The sequence below is a fragment of the Macaca fascicularis genome, chromosome 7 (assembly GCF_037993035.2).
Source record: "Macaca fascicularis isolate 582-1 chromosome 7, T2T-MFA8v1.1".
In the NCBI taxonomy this organism is placed as follows: domain Eukaryota; kingdom Metazoa; phylum Chordata; class Mammalia; order Primates; family Cercopithecidae; genus Macaca; species Macaca fascicularis.
Genome location: NC_088381.1, coordinates 21463028 through 21481649, shown reverse-complemented (window position 1 = coordinate 21481649; position 18622 = coordinate 21463028). Strand labels below are relative to the sequence as shown.

Genomic DNA, 18622 nt, shown 5'->3' with positions numbered 1-18622 from the left:
GGCCCCAGAGCTGAGATCCCTGATTGGTTCCAGGTCCAACGCCAAGCTCAATGATTGGTTCCCAAGAGAAACGGCCGGGAAAGGCCTGAGGCCCTCAGGTGAGGGACGGTCTCTGACTGCTTATCCGGATCACTTAGGGGCCTCTCAGCCTTGCCCTGGTAAGAGGAGGAGAGCGACTCGAGTTGGTGAGGGTTTTTTGTTGTTTGGTTGACTTTGTTTTAAATTTTGAGGTGGCGAGTGTTAACCCTAAATATTAACAAAGTTACCATGCTGTGTATGTACAGGCATAGGGCAGAGTCTGCAGCATCAAGTTTTATTTTTGAAGCAAAATTCATTTCATCATTTCATCTATAAACGTTTCACTTTGAATCCCTTAAAAGTGAGGACTTAAAAAACACACACACAACCGCGACACCATCATCACACTTAAAAGATAGTTCTTTAATATAGTCAAATATCACCAGTGTTCAAATTTCTGTTTTACTCAAAATTGTTTTCCTTTTACAGTTTTCCGCCTCTTACAATAGTTGTGATAAGTAGTTATATTTTTCTAGTATTGTGTTCCTTTAAACATTAAAAAATTGTTTATATAAAGTTGTCCATAAAATCTTTTACTATCTTTTTAAATATCTGTGAGAGCTCTAGTCATGGTTCTTTTTTTTTCTTTTTGTTTTTCTTGTTTTTAAATTTTTCCTCCTTCTTTAGTCACCTCTCTGACAATCTTTTTTCATTTCTCATTCTGGTTATTTGTGCCTTCCCTTTTTTTTATTTCCTAGTCTCATTAGAACTTTGTCAATTGTATTAGTCTTTTCAAAGAACATACTTCTGGTTTTATTGATATTCTCTTTATATATTTCTTTTGTATATCATTAATTTTAGCTTTTTATAATTTCCTTCCATTTTTCTTTGTTTAAAATTGCTGTTCTTAGGCTGGGCACAGTGGCTCATGCCTGTAATCCCAGCACTTTGGGAGGCTGAGGTGGGCGGATCACCTGAGGTCAGGAGTTCGAGACCAGCCTGGCCAACATGGTGAAACCCTGTCTCTACTAAAAATACAAAAAATAGCCATCTGTGGTGGCGCATGCCTGTAATCCCAGCTACTAGGGAGGCTGAGGCAGGAGAATTGCTTAAGCCCAGGAGGCAGAGGTCGCAGTGAGCTGAGATCACACCACTGCACTCCAGCCTGGGTGACAGAGCAACACTCCATCTCAAAAAAAAAAAAAAAAAAAAAAAAAAAAAATGCTGTTCTTTTTCTAATTTCTTGAACTGGATGATTGTTTTTCATCCTTTATTTTTCTAATATGTGCATATAAAGCTGTAAATTTCCTTTGAAATCTGTGCTACATGTTTTTGAGATGTCTTTTTATTATTGGTCAATTCAAAGTATTTTCAGATTTCCCATATGAGTGTTATGACTAGTGGATTATGCAAAATGTTTTTAAATCTCCAAGTACATATGATTTTCTAGTTATCTAGTTGTTATTGATTTCTGGAGTTTGAGACCAGTCTGGCAACATGGTGAAATGCTGTCTCTACTAAAAATATAAAAACTATTTGAGTGTGGTGACACATGCCTTTGGTCCCAGCTACTTGGGAGACTGAGGCAGGAGAATCACTTGAATCCAGGAGGTGGAGGTTTCAGTGAGCCGAGATCATGCCACTGCACTACTACAGCCTGGGCAAGAGAGCAAGACTCTATCTCAAAAAAAAAAAAAAAAAAAAAAAGGTGTTTTGTGTGATCTTTTCTCTTGAAGACCAGGAAGAGTTTATCTTTAAATGTCCCATTTTACTTCATGTGCCCTTCACACTTGTAAACTATTCTTCACCTTTTTTATCCTAATACATCCATAGTTACATTGATATATTTGTTTTTAGCCATAACAAGTTTCAATGTGCATTCTTGTCAATATTGTTTCCTTCAAAATCTATAAAGGCTAATGATTTTACTAGCTTATGACTTAAAGTTTACTGTTTCAGGAGAATTTTCCCAAATACTCAGTTGCCTCAAGTTTATTTCAGCAAAAATTTCTTGTAACATACTTTTAAATATTATCTCTTATTAGTTTATTCCATTGTTTCACTACTTTTTTCCTGGCAACTTTGTGAATAGTGCCTTTGCTAAACTTTGATTTCTACCACTTTTCTATGACCTCTTTTTTCCTTATGTCATTTTCATTCTCCAGGTTGTTTTTCTACCTTTCTTCAATGCTAGTCATTATATTTTCATTTGAGTCTATTCTCTTTTGTGTCCTTGTGGTTCCCTTTTTCTTTAGGAGATAACTTTGTCTTTCTTTCATTTATCTGCCGGCTTCAATTAACTATATTTTCATTTCCTTCTATTTTTGCCCATTTTTGTTCTTATTTTTTAGATACCTGACTCAATTGGCTTTTCATATCCACAAATGCTTATTTGAATAAATTTTATTCTATTTGAAGAGTTGGCTTAGAATTTTATTCTGATTCATAGTTATTTAATTTGGGGAGATTTGAATTAGTCAAAGTATATTGGATCTGATTGTTTTATTTGTTTATTAATGATTTACTTAAGTTACATGAACTTGAAAATGTCTTAGACTGATTTAAATAATTTATGAACACTCTTAGACTGATTTAAATAATTTTTACTTACTCCTGACCTCAAGTGTTCTGCCCTCCTCGGCCTCCCAAAGTGATGGAATTACAGGCGTGAGCCACCATGCCCAGCCTATCAGACCTTTCAAAAACAACATACAAAGGAAAACAATCATAAGGTGAGTAACAAAATTCAAAATACACTCTAATATACAGAGGATTTTATATCCAGCCAACTAACCTCTGAGTACCAGGACTACACAAGAAAGTATTAAAGATATAAGAACATATAAAATCATTTACCTACAAGCTTTTCTTGAAGAAACTACAGGATGAGCTTCATCCAAACAAATATTACTGGGAAATCCTCACTGATATGGAAATCTTATATATTGTGTAAGTTAAAAATAATGAAACTAAAAATGGGAGGAGAAGAGAGAGGGAAAGAAGAAAGTAGAATAAGTTAAATTTTTTTTTAAATATAGAAGCAATTAATACAGGACTTGTAGAAAAGGAAACAGCAATTATAATAAACACAGTTATAAAATATTGTGACACAATTGAGGCCAAATCTATCAAAAGTCATATTTATCAATATGAATGGCTTAACTACCAAAAAAAGACCACTTTGAATCACAAAACACAGCCCAAATATTTGCAGAATATAAGAGACACACCAAAAACAAAGTGATTAAGAAAGGTTAAAAATTTATGCATGGCCAGGTGCAGTGGCTCACACCTGTAATCCTAGCACTTTGGGAGGGTGAGGCGGGCAAATCACCTGAAGTCAGGAGTTCAAGACCAGCCTAGTCAACGTGGTGAAACCCCGTTTCCACTTAAAAATATAGAAAGTAGCTAGGCGTGGTGGCGGGTGCTTGTAATTCCAGTTAGTCAGGAGGCTGAGGCAGGAGAATCGCTTGAGGCAGGCGGAGGTTTCAGTCACCCGAGATCGTGCCATTGCACTCCAGCCTGGGTGACAAGTGCAAGACTCTGTCCCCCACCCCAAAAAAAAGCACAAAGCATATTAAGCAAATGAAAACATTAAAAAAAGCAAGGTATAGCGATCGCGATCCTTGTGTAAATAGTATTCAGTACACAAAACATTAAGCAAGACAAAGAAAGCTAGCTTTTTTTTTTTTTTTTGAGGAGGAGTCTCGCTCTGTCGCCCAGGCTGGAGTGCAGTGGCGGTATCTCGGCTCTCACTGAAAGTTCCGCCTCCTGGGTTCACTCCATTCTTCTGTCTCAGCCTCTCTAGTAGCTGGGACTATAGTCGCCCGCCACCACAGCCCGCTAATTTTTTTGTATTTTTAATAGAGACGGGATTTCACGGCGTTAGCCAGGATGGTCTCCATCACCTGACCTTGTGATCCGCCCGCCTGGGCCTCCCAAAGTGCTGGGATTACAGGCGTGAGCCACCGCGCCCGGCGAAAGCAAGCTTTTAATGCTAAAACCCGATTCACGATGAAGATACACTACTTATGAATGTCTGCGTAAAACAAATCACATTCTGCGTAAACAGAAACCACAGAGGCACTAATGAGTAGTTAAGAAGGCTCTCATCATTGGGAACTTTAAAACACTAATCTCAATACAACACAAATCAAGTGGACAAAATAACCAAGGATATAGAAAACCTAAACATCATAAAATCAATAAGGAAAATCGTAAGAATAAATATAAACATTACACCCTTAGAGAATATACTTTTTTTGGAGACACAGCCTCACTCTGTTGCCCGGGCTGGAGTGCAGAGGAACAATCTCAGCTCACCGCAACCTCCAACTCCCTGGTTCAAGCAATTCTCCTGCCTCAGCCTCCCAAGTAGCTGGGACTACAGGGGGGTGCCACTGCGCCCAGCTAATTTTTGTATTTTTAGTAGAGAAGGGGGTTTCACCATGTTGGCCAGGCTGGTCACGAATTCCTGACCTCGTAATCAGCCCACCTTGGTCTCCCAAAGTACTGGAATTACAGGCGTGAGCCACCACGCCCCGCCTAGAGAATATACTTTGTCAAGAACACATAGAATAGTCACAAGAAATTATCATATAATAGATCATAAAGACATATCTGCAAGTTCCGTAAGTACAAATATTATTAACAACACTTTCTAGTTACAATTCAATGACACTAGAAATTATTAGCAAAGTCACAAACACAAAGACTCTTTCCCATGGAAATTTTAAAAAATTGTTAACTATGGAATAAAAGTAAAAGTTAACTATGGAGTCAAAGGGGAAATGGAAAAATTCTAAAAACAGTGATAAAATATTACAGATCAGCATCCATGGGCTCATTTAATGTAGAAATCAGAGGAAAATTCTTAGCACTGAGCACGCTATTGGACCATTTTCACATTGCTGATAAAGACACACCCAAAACTGGGAAGAAAAAGAGGTTTAGTTGGATTTATATTTCCATGTGGCTGGGGAGGCCTCAAAATCATGGCGGGAGGTGAAAGGCACTTCTTACATGGTGAGGGCAAGATGAAATGAGGAGGAAGCAAAAGCGGAAATCCCTTATAAACCCGTCGGATCTCCTGAGACTTATTCACTATCACAAGAGGGGAACGGGAAAGATCGGCCCCTATGATTCAATTACCTCCCCTTAGGTGGCTCCAACAACACGTGGGAATTCTGGGAGATACAATTCAAGTTGAGATTTCAATGGGGACACAGCCAAACTATGTCAAGCACATTTATTAGAAATGAAAGAATTCAATATATGATTTAATTTCACAGATGGAAAACACAGAAAAGTAATACAATAATAAAGTAATACAAAACAAACAAAAAGCCCAAGAAAAAAATAATAAAGATGAAAGGAGAAGCAATTGGATAGGGAATAGAAAAACAAGAGTGAAATGCAGACCTCAATAGAACCATATCAATAATGCATTAAATGTAAATAGGTATATCACCCCAACGAAAAAGCATAGAAGACCAGACAGAATATAAAAGCAAGAAACGACTGAATTCTTGTCTATTAGGTACAAAATTTAGATATGATGACACAGATTGATGAAATTGAACAAGTGGGAAATAAAATACCATGCACATTATAAGCAAAAATTTCAATGTAAATATCGAACATCAAGACAAAAGGGACAAAGAAGGACAGTTAATAATGTTAAAAGTGTCAATATATCAGTAATATGTAAAAATTATTGCCATACATGTGCCTAAAAACAGAAGTAGGATATAAAATATTTAACAACTAACGGGAGAAAAGAAACTCCAAAATCATAGTTGGAGATTTTAACACTAATCTTGCAGCAATTAATAGAAGAGGTGACAAAAAAAAAAAAAATAAAAAAATAAACACTTCAAAATAAATGATCTGATGAGTGCCATTAACTACTTTAATCAAAGTAATATTTATGAAAATCCTAAAAGTTGAGAATAAATATCCTTTCAAGTCCAAATGCAATATATTTACCAAGAATTTGCATATACTGGGTCATGAAACATGTCTCAATAAGCTTTAAAATTTAAAATTTTACAGAATATGTTCCCTCACCAAAATTATCCTAATTTAGAAATTAACAGAGGTAAAACATTGAGATATTCCCCAACATCTGGAAGCTGAACAACTCACTTTGAAACAGCAGATTGCCCAAGGAACACATCACAACTAAAAACAAAATATTTTGAAATGGATGAAAATTAAAACACAGAGTATCAATATTTCTGAGAGGTATGGAAAACAGTGTAGATGAATCAATTTATGTATATGTTAGGAAATAAAGCAAAAACTCTATGTTAATGATACATTTAAACCTTAGGAAGCTAAGCAAAGCAAAAAGAGCAAATTTAGATGACAATAAGTAGGCAGAAAAAACATAGGTGACAGAAGAAATTGATGAAAACGAAAGCTAAAGAGCAATTGAGAGAAACAATTAAAACAAAAGGGTTTTTTTTTTTATAATGAGCCCTAAAACTGGTAACACTTCAGCAAGTTACTAATATCTAGAATGAAAGGGAAGCTACTATTAAAATTCCAACAAAGGAGTAGACAATTCCAACCTATTTTAAGTGACCAGCATAACTCCAGAAGTAAACAATATCCCTATGAATGTAGATGCTAAATTTCTTAACAAAATATTGGGAAATCAAATGCAATAATTTATTTTTTCTTTTTTGAGACACAGTCTTGCTGTGACACCCAGGCTGGAGTGCAGTGGCACGATCTCGGCTCACTGCAAGCTCCGCTTCCTGGTTTCACGCCATTGTCCTGCCTCAGCCTCCCGAGTAGCTGGGACTACAGGCACCTGCCACCATACCGGGCTAATTTTTTGTATTTTTAGAATAGACAAGGTTTCACTGTGTTAGCCAGGATGATCTCAATCTCCTGACCTCGTGATCTGCCTGCCTCGGCCTCCCAAAGTGCTGGGATTACAGGCGTGAGCCACCACACCCGGCCATTTACCAGTTCTTTACTGCCAGTGTAGACTGTGATTGGTTAATGCCTGTGATGTGCTGTTTGTTCAATGTTTTGAATAACACCCCTCAATAAATGTGTACAAGAGTCTGTCTGAACCTATTCTGGTTCGGGGGCTGCCTGATTAACCAAAAAAAGAAAAAAAAGTGTACAATACTGGAAAAATAATTGTTTTGTAGCTTTTGCCATCCTGCCTCAGATTCACTTATGCTTTTGACTTACTTCATAATCTTTAAGTAATAGCCAAATTGCAAACAATTGAGCATTAAAACTAATGACAATAATGGATATGTTAGGTAAAAAGAATCCATGTGCTTGCTTCAGCGGCACACATACTACAATTGGAACAATACAGAGATTAGCATGGCCCCTGCGCAAGGATGACATGCAAATTCATGAAGCATTCCATATACATATATGATACTCCAAAAGCAGACATAAGGAAAAAGGAAGGACAGAAGGAAGAAATGAAAGAAGGAAGAAAATAAGGAAGAAAAGGGTGGGATAAGGAAAATTTTCCTTTACAAAATAGCAGCGAGTAAATATAGAAAGAAAGATAAAATCGAAAATCACCATTTTTAAAACCCTCAATATAATAATTGATTTAGATAAGGTCATTAATGGATTCTAAACCCATGATCTCAAGTTGTCACCCCACAGATTGGTTATTAGTTCCAAAGTTAAACAGTGTACCTTTACAATGGAGAGATCTGGCCGGCACCACTTTAGCAAACTTAGCATCACCAATATTGGAGAAACCTTTCAGTATGTTCAGTCTGATATGATATAATAAATACACAGTATTATCTGTGTAGTATTCTTGTTCAAAACACTTCACTCGAATTTAATTATGAGTTAACATTCAGACAAATCCAGAATATGGACCATACCACAAGACAATTAACTGACCGGGACTCTAACATCAGTTAATGTCATCAAATACAAAAAAAGCAATAGGACCGTAGTAGATGAAGAGACATAAAAAAGAGGAATAAAAGACATTTGGAGAGCAATTGGGAAAATGTAACAATGAACTGTATAATAGGTGATACTGTGTTACATTTTATTTTCTTAAGCGTGATAGTGGCGTTGTAAAGATAAAACAATGTATATTTTTAGAAAACACATGCCAGGTATTAGAGAGTGGAAATGTCATATCTGCAAATGTTTTCAAGTGGTTCCACAAAAATAAAAAGGGGGGGGCACTCAAGGTGTCGGAAATGTTAACACTTTGTGAATCCAGGTGAAAGGTATATGGTATTTATTTTACTATTCTTTTTTTTTTTTTTTTTTTTTTGAGACGGAGTCTCGTTCTGTCACCAGGCGGGAGTGCAGTGGTGGGATCTCAGCTCACTGAAACCTCCACCTCCTGGGTGCAAGTGATTCTCATGCCTCAGCCTCCCAAGTAGCTGGGATTACAGGCATCTGCCACGACACCCAGCTAATTTTTGAATTTTTAGTGGAGACTGGGTTTCACCATGTTGGCCAGGATGGTCTCAATCTCCTGGCCTCGTGATCTGCCCACCTTGGCCTCCCAAAGTGCTGGGATTACAGGTGTGAGCCACCGCACCTGGTCTATTGTACTATTCTTTAACTTTTTGGTACGTTTGAAATTTTTCACAATAAAGAGTTAGGGAGAAAATCTTTCACTTTTATTTTTTATTTGTTTTAAACTTTAAACCCACAGCCACATCATAGAGAAAAACTTTACAGTATGTCCAAAATCAGGCTATCAACATATATTTTATATTTCTGTTATTAATTTGTTTTTTCTTCCCAAGGCATCATCATCTGAAAATAATAGTTCTTTCAGTTTTTTTGTCTAGGAGGTAACAGTATGTTGTACTAAGGACTGAAATATCTAATCCTTGACTTTTCACAGTGTTTCCAGGAACGTGAGCAGTAATGCAATGGTTATTATTTGATGGTAATTATTGACTCTACCAGAACTTTAGAGTTTACAGATCACTAATTTCATCATTTAGCTTTATACATGAGAAAACTAAGGTAAAGAATATATAATGACCTGTTTTAGTACACGTTGGCAGATATTAGCAAAGTGGAGCCCAATTTTCTCAGCTCTAACCCAATCCAATGTTTTTTTCTACTAAAAAAGTACTAGAACATGCTTGTATGGATGTTGACTCTAGAAGTTATATTACTACATGATAAAAAAGTTTGTCAGTTCTTTCAGAATATTGCTTGATATGAGTATTAGCCCATTATAATCATGTAACCATAGCATATATAAGTGGAAGGTATTCATCGAATGGCAATAACAAGGGTAGATCTGGGGAGCATTATTATTGTTTGGAGTGGATTTAAGTTTTTATTTAAATATAGAAACTTCTTAATGGTGGCTGGGCACAGTGGCTTATACCTGTAATCCCAGCACTTTGGGAGGCTGAGGCGGGCTGATTGCCTGAGCTTGGTAGTTCGAACCAGCCTGGGCAACATGGCAAAACCCCATCTCTACTAAAAATACAAAAAATTAGCCGGATGTGGTGGCTGGCACCTGTAATCTCAACTATTCGGGAGACTGAGGCAGAGGAATTGCTTGAACTTGGGAGGCGGAGGTTGCAGTGAGCCGAGATCGTGCCACTGCACTCCAGCCTGGGCAACAGAGCAAGACTCTGTCTCAGAAAAAAAAAAAAAAAAAAAGAAAGAAAAAGAAAAGAAACTTCTTAATGGTATATAAAATAAATAGATTATGTGATAGGTACCAGTATCTAAGTTGCTTTCACAAAATATTTGGGAAAAGCTTAACATACATTTAGTTATTTTATATCTTTATAGCTAAATACTTCACTGTCCTTTTGAAGGAGAAATATAATTTGCTCAGCTTACTTTATATTTTTTATATGTAGCTCACAAGAAGCCCAGGAATCCTCAAATCAAGGATTTTAAGAAAGTTTAAATTAGTAGCAAGTTTGTTTCCTTATTTTTGTGACTAAAAAGTAATATAACCACATTAGAGGAAATTTCAATACTTGAGAATAAAATCAGTCAAAGTTTTGCTTATCTGACATAATCACAGCAGGTATATTTAAAATGCTCATCTTCTTTATGGGTCTCTAAAAATATATAGTATAATTATATGTGTGTGTGGACGAAATTTTGTAAATTTTCTCCACCAAGCTAGATTGAATAGACTTAAATGTGTAAATATTTTATGGCTTTTGATATATATATTGCCAGTTTATTTTTCCTTTTTAGAACCATTACTGATTGGATCATTGGTATGATGATTTTTTAAAATGTGATTTATTTTTCTATCCACAGCATGATGAAGTAACACCAAATGAAATAAAGACCCTTGGGGAAAACAGCGAACTTGCAACAGAGCACATAAAAGAATTATCCGAAAGGTACTGAATTCATAAACTTCACTGATACTCAATTCAGTGTAGACATCTGTGAGCACTGATTGTGTGCTTATCTCATTTAATTTTCAGTTTTCCTATGATATTGATAGCATTATAATCATTTCCATTACACAAAAAAAGAGATCTATGATTAGAAAGATAAGCAATCTCCCCAAAGTCATACAAACTTTTATTAAGTAGGGGAGAAGCAGGATTTGAAGTGAGTCAGAGCCCATTCATTTAAATGTCAGTCATTAAATACTATACTACGTATTTACTATGTAGCATACTATACTATCTCATAGTATAGCACACTATATTGTCTCTTCAGAAAGGAAACAAGGACTTTATGTATGTTATGATAACAGTTAATAAATTATTTAAAAATTATATGCTTCTCTGTGTGAAAACCCAATCATCATGCTTATGAACTACAAAAGAATCTTAAAATATATTTTTTACTTGGAAGGAAATACACTACAAATTAGCAGTAATTTTATTAGGATGAAAAGTGGCGAGTGATTTCCCCTCTTCTGTCCAAATTGCTTGTAATATATTACTTTGGTTTAAGAAATTAAATTTAGACTGGGTATTGTGGCGCATGCTTGTAATGTCAGCACTTAAGGAGGCTGAAGCCGGATGACCGCTTGAGCCCAGGAATTTGAGACCAGTATGGGCAGCATGGGGATACCCCATCTCTATAAAAAATTTAAAATACTAGCTGGGCATAGTGGCACATACCTGTAGTCCCAGCTATTTGGAGGCTGAGGTGGAAGGATTGCTTGAGCCCAGGAGTGAGCCGTAATCATGCCACTGCACTCTAGCCTGGGAGACAGAACAATACTCTGTCTCAAAGAAAAACAAGAAATTAATTTAAAAAGACAAACAAACATGGCCTTGCCCTTATATTAGGACCAATTTATGAGAGGCCTTCTCATTGCAGGCTTATACATGATCTACTTCTCGTTCCATGGTTTCCAATTCAGTTGTTTTTCAAATATTCATAGGGAACATTGATTTTTCAGAAGTGTATGTTTTATCCTCCAAACCTGTGGCCAGAGTCAACTTAAAAGTGGAGGCAGGGGAGTCCCCACAAGGGGGTGCCCCAGACTGTCCCAAGTTGTGGTCAGTTGGGATTCTGAAGAAAGAACCACTAAATGAAGTAATCAGTCTAAAGCATTTACTGAGGGAACTTGCAGATTACTGCGCCAATCCTTGCAATGGACAAGATAAAAGGGGTGTTCTACCTAGGTATATCCACAGTGAGAGGGTCTGGATATGGAGTTTATATGAGGGTCTAAGGAATCTGGCTCAGGGCTGAGGCCAGTTTCTTTCAGTGTTTTGAGCAGCAACCTAAATACCTTTATCAGTCCCTGGAAATGTTTAAGGTCCTGGTTTGAGTTCAAGCCCGCTGGGAAAACCCTGCACTGGGCTGTCTCACAGAGCAGTCAAAGCACTCTGTGATTTTTGGTCAGGACATGGAAAGAAAGCCAGGAGTAGAATCGGGGGAGGGGAGGATGGGACTGGGGTACCCTGCAGTCTGGTATTTAGCTGCTGTAATAAAAATGATCAAATAGTAGTTATCATTCTTCAAAATAAAAAGTAATGTTGTAATTTACATAATTTTTTCAAGTTTTTCTTCCATAAGGGCTAATTTCCTTAATATACAAAGAGGTATTACAAATCTGGGAAAAATACGACCAATCCAAAAACAACAAAAATGGACAAAGGATATGAATAAACCCTGGGTAGGTGTCTACTTTGAGCCTTTTCTTTGTGGAAACAGCAGAGGGTGCAGTGTGAACATAGATAAAATATACCCTCAATTTACCTGCATTTGTTAGCATACTACTGGGGACATTGATTTTTTTTTTTACATCATACAAACTTGATGTACAAAAAATCAGGCAGTACAGATTTAGTATAAAATCCTAATTTCTCCCAAATCTTCTCCCAGTAATAACCTTCATTTTTTGTTTTTTGTTTTTGATTGAGAAAAAATCTTAACTCTGTTGCCCAGGCTGGAGTGCAGTGGTGTGATCTCGGCTCACTGCAACCTCTGCCTACCGGGTTCAAGCAATTCTCGTGTCTTGGCCTCCCGAGCAGTGGGGACTACAGGCACATGCCACCCCACCACACCAGCTAATTGTTTGTATTTTTAGTAAAGATACGGTTTTGCCATGTTGCCCAGGCTGGTCTCAAATTCCTGGCCTCAAGTGATCCACCTGCTTCAGCCTCCCAAAGTGCTGGGATTACAGGCATAAAGCACCCGTGCCTGGCTGAAAAATCTTATTTGATATATTTTTTTTTTTTTTTTTTTTTTTTTGAGATGGAGTCTCGCTCTGCCGCCCAGGCTGGAGTGCAGTGGCCGGATCTCAGCTCACTGCAAGCTCCGCCTCCCGGGTTCACGCCATTCTCCTGCCTCAGCCTCCCGAGTAGCTGGGACTACAGGCGCCCACCACCGCGCCCGGCTAGTTTTTTGTATTTTTTAGTAGAGACGGGGTTTCACCGTGTTAGCCAGGATGGTCTCGATCTCCTGACCTCGTGATCCGCCCGTCTCGGCCTCCCAAAGTGCTGGGATTACAGGCTTGAGCCACCGCGCCCGGCCCTTATTTGATATTATGATGTATAATGGCAGCATATGACATTTCATTTTGTTTGTTTAACTTTTTTTTTTTTTTTTTTTGAGACAAAAGCTCACTCTGACCCCTGGGGCTGGAGCACACTGGCATGATTTTAGTTCACTGCAGCCTCAACCTCCCAGGCTGAAGCGAGAGATCCTCCCTCCTCAGCCTCCTAAAATGCCACTACGGTTACAGGCATGAGCCACCACACCTGGCCTACAATTTGTTACTTTTATGACACCTCCATGAACATCTTTTTAAAAATAAATCTTGCTCTATTTTTTTGATAGTTTTCTTCACGTAAATTCTCAGATGTGGAAATTATGGTATAAAGAGTTTTTTTTCTTAAACACCTTATGTGTATTTATTTACTTAATTTTGTGTGTGTGTGTGTGTGTGTGTGTCAAGATCTTGCTGTGTCACCCAAGCTGCAGTGAGATGGCATGATCATAGCTCACTGCAACCTGGAACTCCTGGGCTCAAGCAATCCTCCCACCTCAGCCTCCTGAGTAGCTAGGACCGCAGATGTGTGCCACCATGCCTGGCTAATTAAAAAAAAAAAAATTTTTTTTTTTTTTGAGACAGCATTTCTGTCACCCAGACTGGAGTACAGTGGTACAATCTTGACTCACTGTAACCTCTCAACCTCCACCTCCTGGGTTCAAGCGATTTTCGTGCCTCAACCTCCTGAGTAGCTGGGACTACAGGTGTGTACCACCACGCCTGGCCAATTTTTTTTGGTATTTTTAATAGAAACGTGTTTCTGCCATGTTGACCAGGCTGGTCTCAAACTCCTGACCTCAAGCAATCCACCCTCTTAGGCCTCCCAAAGTGCTGGGATTACAGGTGTGTGCCAACTCGCCCGGACTAATTAAATTTTTTTTTTGTCAAGATGGCATCTCACTATGTTGCTGAGGCTGGTCTTGAACTTCTGGGCCCAGGGTATTTATTAATTAGCATAGCAGCAGGTCAGGCATGGTGGCTTACATCTGTAATCCCAGCACTTTAGAAGGCTGAGGCATGAGGATAGCTTGAGGCCAGGAGTTCAAGACCAGTCTGAGCAACAGAGAGCAACCCAGTCTCTACGAAACATAAAACAAAATTAACTGGGTGTAGTGGTGTACTCCTGTAGTCCTAGCTACTTAGGAGGCTGGGGCAGGAGGATTGCTTAAGCCTAGGAGTTGAGGTTTGCAGTGAGCAATCTACAGTCATTCCGCTGTGCTTCAACCAAGGTAAAGAGTGAGGCCATGCATCAAAAAAAAAAAAAAAAAAAAATAGTAGTATATATCTGTTTCTTAGAATATGGAGCTGGAGGGTATTCTTTCATACTGAAAATAAACTACATAATATTATACAGTATGTTCAAATGCATGTACTAAAGAACTCTCCAAAATTTTAATCAAAATCTACGTTTAGTTTGTTAAGTAATTTCTTGAGAGAACCACTGAGAGATAGTGTCCTTGTGATGAAATGATGAATCTCTTCAGACTTAAGTCTTATAAAGGAAATTTTGATTATGTTGATCCAAGTAATGCAGTGGTGGCACACTGGTTAAAGGCAAAATTTTACTTTTAATTTCCCTAAATGCTGTCTCACTAGTGTCAGGAGGGATTGGGAATACTCAAAGTGATCTTCCAGAGAATTTCTGCCATAAGAGTGTGTGCCCTCATTAGGAATGGCTCTCTCATTATCTGTCCGTGATTGGAGGGCTGCTTTCTCTGATAAAACCTTTATATCTCCTGGTAAAGAGGAAGATGTAGTATAACAAAGAGCTTTGCCATTTGGTGAGAGAAGGGGATGTCTTGTGTATGTTGCAGTAAAATTCATCATGTACAGTTTTGTGCCATCTTTGCAAGGGTCTTCAATGCATCCTACTGAGGTGCAGGCTGTCTTGATTGAAGTTGGGGTTTTCAGTTTTCTTAATAGTTCAGCTAGCACTTGAGTCACCAGATATAAACTAGACATTTATCTCCTCAGTTGCCAGTATGCATTCTACGTATTATCAGTTGAAGTTCTTACTCTTCAGAGATCTCTGCTCTTCAGATTGTCTTCCTGATACAGAGATTTGTTTGGTTTTTGAGTGGTTCTATTTTGAGATCATTACATTCTTTCCTCATCAACTCTTGTTCCAAACCATGGATCTTCAGGTCACTGCTTAACTTTTCCACCTCCCAGTTTGATGAAGGTAGATTGAAATTCCTCATCACCAGCTGAGTTTCCACCTCTGTCCTTAGCTAGAGTTCTGCTTCTTTAGATTGCATCTGTTCATTCAATACTTTTAAAGATTCAGACTTGTGTTTACTCATTTTATTCGATTTGTTCTCTAAATTATCTCTATCAATGCAGATGTTTCAATATACATAATAGGCCCTATTTACTTGTTGCTATTCCACAAAACTTATTTCTTCATCTAATTGAGCTCCTGTAAGCTTTTCTTCCAAAAATCTAATTCTTTTTTTTAACATAAGTCTTCTCTTTCTCTGAATCCTTAAGTCCTTTTTTGATGTCTTCATATGGGCAAAATGGGAAGCAACAGAAGCATCTCCTCAATATGTTGAAACTGGAGTTGCTGGGGTTTTTTCACAAGGTAGCATACAGGTATCACCTTCTATGAGTGCATCCATGAGAGCCTGAAACCAGGCTACTTAGGGCCGCCACCGAGTTTCCATTCCCTAATGTTTAGAAACAGCCCCAAACAGATCGAGTTGCCAGGGATCATCACGGGTTCCGATTTCCTTGAAGATACCTCCACTTTACCAGCGAAAGCAGCCACTCTGAGTTATTGAATTGAGGGTATTGGTCTTATATCTACCCATTTGGAATTCCTTAAGATTCTAAGGATATTTTAATCGATTCTCTTGGCTCTTCAGGGTGCATAGTCATATCATTTGCTAATAATGAAAGTATTCGGGCCGGGCGCGGTGGCTCACGCCTGTAATCCCAGCACTGTGGGAGGCTGAGGCAGGCGGATCACAAGGTCAGGATATCGAGACCATCCTGGCTAACACAATGAAACCCTGTCTCTACTAGAAATACAAAAAATTAGCCGGGCGCGGTGGCGGGCATCTGTAGTCCCAGCTACTCGGGAGGCTGAGGCAGGAGAATGGCGTGAACCCGGGAGACCTGACCTTGCAGTAAGTCGAGATTGTGCCACTGGACTGCAGCCTGGGCAACAGAGCTAGACTTTGTCCCTAATAATAATAATAATAATAATAAAATAAAATAATAAAAATATTCCTTCTTTCACAATATCTCTTGCTTTTCATCCCCCCTGCCCCCAACTCTTTTTCCCTTTATCTCTTATTGTTTGGCCAGAATTAAGTACTGGGTGGTCCCTGAGTTTTCTGGGAACACAATTTTGCTTTATTTGTAGGATCTCATCCTAATGAGTAGAGTTTCTTTTGGGGAGTTTAAATGAAATAGAAGCTTTTTCTTTTTCTTTTTCTTTCTTTTTTTTTTTGAGACGGAGTTTCGCTCTTGTTGCCCAGGCTGGAATGCAATGCTGCGATCTCGGCTCACTGTAACCTCCACCTCCCAGGTTCAAGTGACTCTCCTGCTTCAGCCTCCTGAGTAGCTGGGATTACAGCCGTGCACCATCATGCCCAGCAATTTTTTTTGTGTTTTTAGTAGGAACAGGGTTTCACCATGTTGTCCAGGCTGGTCGCGAACTCCTGACCTCAGGTGATCCACCTCCCTCGACCCTCTAAAGTGCTGGGATTACAGGCGTGAGCCACCGTGCCCGGCCTTAAAAATGGAAAATAAAGCCTTTGCTATTACTCAATGTACTTCTAGATTTTTAGGAAAATAATAAATTTAAGTATGACTCCAATTTTTAATTATTGAGGTTTTTCTTTTTATACAATTATATTATTAGTTATATGTGGTCTAAGTATAGTAAACATTGTCATTTTTGAATAGTGACTGTTCAAAAAGACATGAACGAAAATAGGATCTTTTAATTGAGATCTTTTTAGCTTTTTTTTTGAGACAGAGTCTCGCTCTGTCACCTAGGCTGGAGTTCAGTGACTGCAACCTCCACCTCCCAGGTTCAAGTCATTCTCTTGCCTCAATCTCCCAAGTAGCTGAGATTACAGCTGCCCGCCACCACACCTGGCTAATTTTTGTATTTTTAGTAGGGACAGGGTTTCACCATGTTGGCCAGGGTGGTCTCAAACTACCAACCTTAAGTGATCCACCTGCCTCTGCCTCCCAAAATGCTGGAATTACAGGTGTGAATCGCCAACTTTTAGCTTTTAAAAATTAGAATATAATTTTTTTTAGATTTTACAATTGTATGATTAGAACCTCAATTTTTTTTTTTTTTTTTTTTTTTTTGAGATGGAGTCTCACTCTGTTGCCCAAGCTGGAGTGCAGTGGCACGATCTTGGCTCACTGCAACCTCTGCCTCCTGGGTTCAAGCGATTCTCCTGCCTCAACCTTCTGAGTAGCTGGGATTACAGGCCCATGTCACCACACCCAGCTAATTTGTATTTCTAGTAGAGATGGGGTTTTACCATGTTGACCAGACTGGTCTTGAACTCCCGACCTCAGGTGATCCACCTGCCTCAGCCTCCCAAAGTGCTGGATTTATAGGCGTGAGCCACTGCGCCAGGCCCAGACATCAGTTTTTATTTGTTATAGTAAACTGTGGAAGTACTAGTTAATAGAGGCCCAATTATTTGAATACTAACAAAAATGTTGTGATCATTTAAAATAGAATCTACTATGCTTTTCTTTTGGCAGATTTAATATTACATATGTATACGTGTATTTTGTCTGAATATATAGTATTGCATTAGTGTACTTTCAGGGGTATTGAGAAAAAGACCCAGGACTCTATAGACTCAAATACTTGTTTTGTAAAGTGGCCAAGAATACCAGAATATCTGGGTTTTTGTATTACTTAGAAGCACAAAAGAAGTTCATAACTAACATTTTCCCCCATTAAGACTGAAGTCTGATCAAAGAGCAATGAAATTACTATATATGTGCTCACTTTGACAGCACATATACCAAAACTGGAACTATTCAGAGGTTAGCATGGCCCCTGAGCAAGGATGACATGCATATTTGTGAAGCATTTTATATATTTTTTAGAAATCACTATATATATTGCCTGGAATGAGTTCTCACTTGTAAAACAAATCCAAATATATACATATGTGGTGTAATATACTATAGTAAATGTAAATATTTACTATAAATATACTTTAATATAAATGTAGTACATATAGACATATATATATTATATACATGTGACTTTCTGTATGTTTTATTTTACAACCCAGAAAAACATTTTATAAGAACTCCAGTTGTAGAAAAGCAGATGTACTTCCCTCTACAGAATTACCCAGTTAACAACATGGTAATAGGTAGTTTAAAATAAAATTTAGAGTAAACTCAGGTAGGGAAGAAACAAGGGAATATTGTGTTGAATAAAGCTGTTGTATTTCAAATACGTAGAGAGTAGAGAGTAGAGCCTTCTCTATTAAGCATGGTAATGGAGGAGACATCCTTTACATATTGAATAAATTACCTGCAGAATTGACCCAGGAATATGCTTTTATATTTTCTGTGCTAAAACAATGATATCAAGGTAGGGTGACCACATGTCCCTATTTACAT

At 38.0% G+C, this 18622-nt stretch overlaps 1 long non-coding RNA gene, 2 other non-coding genes and 1 pseudogene across 3 annotated transcripts in view; 3 read left to right on the top strand and 1 right to left on the bottom strand.

The window, feature by feature from the left end:
• LOC102131417 (uncharacterized) overlaps positions 1–18622 on the top strand; it is a 48789-nt gene that overhangs the window by 1280 nt on the left and 28887 nt on the right. Inside the window, exons 3-5 of the long non-coding RNA XR_012414930.1 lie at positions 34–185; positions 2643–2750; positions 10291–10376. This is a non-coding gene — a long non-coding RNA (uncharacterized lncRNA). The remainder of the gene's footprint in view (positions 1–33; positions 186–2642; positions 2751–10290; positions 10377–18622) is intronic.
• LOC123574750 (U6 spliceosomal RNA) lies at positions 7320–7423 on the top strand. Its single transcript, XR_006699952.1, has one exon. It is a non-coding gene; the product is annotated as a U6 spliceosomal RNA (small nuclear RNA).
• On the bottom strand, positions 15020–15621 carry LOC102131028 (5-azacytidine-induced protein 2-like; annotated as a pseudogene).
• Positions 17986–18089, top strand: LOC123574761 (U6 spliceosomal RNA). Its single transcript, XR_006699962.1, has one exon. It is a non-coding gene; the product is annotated as a U6 spliceosomal RNA (small nuclear RNA).